Here is a 2486-nt window from a genome sequence, read left to right on the forward strand (position 1 = left end):
AGAATCGATCGAGTTTGGCTAGAATCGGCTAAACAAGTCATCATCAGAGAACATGGCAGTCACGGGTTTGAGAGGATTTTTTGAGGGATTCGGACGTGTTATGATGATGCATGGAGGACTCTAGCACACTTTTGGACCGTGTAGAAGTTAAATAAGGGAGTATCAGAGGCTGTTTACGCGTGGAGAATCATTTCAGGGAAGAAAATATTCGGAAAATATTTTCTTTAAACACCGAGTAATGAAGATTATATGGAGTAATTGAGGGAGATTCAACGAGCTGTAGGTGTATAAATATGTTCCCTGGGAGTACTAGAGAGGCTGTCGAGAGTTGGGAGAAGATAGGAGAGCCACAGACGCAGAAATCAAGAGTTGATCAAACTCTGTTTCTGCTGCTGCTGCTGATGAAGAACACCAAGAACGCGAAGAACGGACTAGCGTCAGCAGTCGTTTATCAACAGTGAAAGAGACTCACAGGCGTGGGTCGTAGAGTTTCAGCGACAACAACACTTCAGCTTTGTCGTTTATCTTGGACGCCTTTTGTGGGTCGCAGAATCCTGTTTTAGAACATTTACTTATCTTTCTCTTTATTGTAAACATCAATTGAGCTTAATAAAATATTTTGAGAGGTTTTCCAACATGATGAGTTAATTCCCTCGTAACCAAGGCAATGGAGGAAGCTATTCACGCAACATAAATGGGTAACTATTTCATTTAATTATATAATTCACCTAATCGCTGCTTTTGCAGAGTTTTAAATTGTTTGAATGATTGTCTTAATTATTTGTTATTCAGTTTGATAGGTTATGCTTGGTTTAATCTCTTGATAATCTATGCTTAAGGTTTACAAATAATGTTTGAGAATTTGTATGATTGATAGTGAATTAAAGATAAAAGAGGACTTAAAAATTGAATAGAGTTTTGAAATATTTATCATTCAATCTTGCGTAGTAGTGGAATCTAGTGTCTTGGTTACCTCTCGCCCAAAATTGTTAATATTTTGTATATATATTTTTATAAGTCTAAAAAATCCTTTACCTTCACAAGTCCGAGAGTTTGAACCTCATTACTACAACCACACAGAAAAAATTAAATCATCCATCCATTGTTCGTGCTCATTTACCTCTTTCCCATCGACCTTATAAAGCTCACAATAATCTTCGAATTGTTTTCTCAATCTCTTCCCAATCTGGGCGGTTAGGGATGGTCCTTGAGCCTCTGAACATGAAATCGTGTTAAGGGTGCGGTTGCCTTCCGGTAATTGAACCTGCTTTCCTCTCTTGTTTCTATCTTCGTTATCAGTCTTCTGTATATATTGCTTCAGGTCTCCTGCGTCGATTAGTTTTTGAATCATTATCTTGAGATTTTTGCACTTTTCTGTTTGATGACCGTTGAAACAGTGGTATTCACAGTATTCCTTGGATTTTTCTGATCTAGGAGGCTGCTTTCCTTTGGACCATGGCCAATCGAGGTTCTATCTCCCCTTGATCTCTCTCAGGATGCGGGAATAACTGGTATTCAGCTTGGTATATACTTGATATTCAAATTTTCGATCATCTTTTCGTCTATCATCCCTTCGTTCTTTCCTTTCCTCGTTGGGTCGCTCTTCTGTGATTTCTCTTTTGGACCCGCTGGCTTGATCCACGGAATTTGTGCGTGCGGGACGTTGAGTATGAGCTCTGGGATTTTCACGCTGAATTTCTTCTAACCTTGCATGCTTTTCTATGATTATCCGGAGATCTCCTTTGGTGGTTGGGATGGTCCCGTGTATCTCGACAAACAAAGGACTCATCATGTCCATCCCTCATTTGTAGCAGTTGATACTAACCACGGGATATACGTTGCCAATAGCTTGGCAAATCTTATGACATCTATCAGTATATTCTCTGATGGTCTCTTTGTATTTCATCTACAGCGAGAATAGCTTGTCCATGCCGGTATTGACAACCTTGTTGTACATGTATGTTGCTAGAAATTTTTCTGTGAGTTGGTCGTAGGAGTCTATGGAGTTTGATGGCAAGTTGTCAAACCATGACAATGCGGACCCTTTTAAACTTGATGGGAAGTATCTGCATAGTATAGAGTCTTCGTTATCCCACCGGGCCATCATTCGATTATGATATCGAAGATGAGCCGCAGGATCAGTTGACCCGTCATAGCAATTGAAGGCGGGAACTGAACACTTCTGCGGTATGGAAGCCCTGGCCAAGTGTTGCGTCAGAGGGGTAGTATTTGCTTCCTTCATCACTTGTTCTAGTCTTCCGCCTCCCTGCCTAGTCTTTAGCTCCTTGATTTCTGCCAGCATCTCAGCATGCAGGTTTTCCATTGCGACATGGTGCTCTTCATGAATGGTAGATTTCGCTCGTAGGAGGGTGGTACCGTCGTAGTAGTCCGAGTTCTCAGGATTGTAATCAGGGTCTGATCTTTGGATGCTCCTTGCTCCTCTTCGATTCAATGGAAGTGGGTTGTTTGCGACCACCATTCTTCTG

The sequence above is a fragment of the Papaver somniferum genome, unplaced genomic scaffold, assembly GCF_003573695.1.
Source record: "Papaver somniferum cultivar HN1 unplaced genomic scaffold, ASM357369v1 unplaced-scaffold_0, whole genome shotgun sequence".
In the NCBI taxonomy this organism is placed as follows: domain Eukaryota; kingdom Viridiplantae; phylum Streptophyta; class Magnoliopsida; order Ranunculales; family Papaveraceae; genus Papaver; species Papaver somniferum.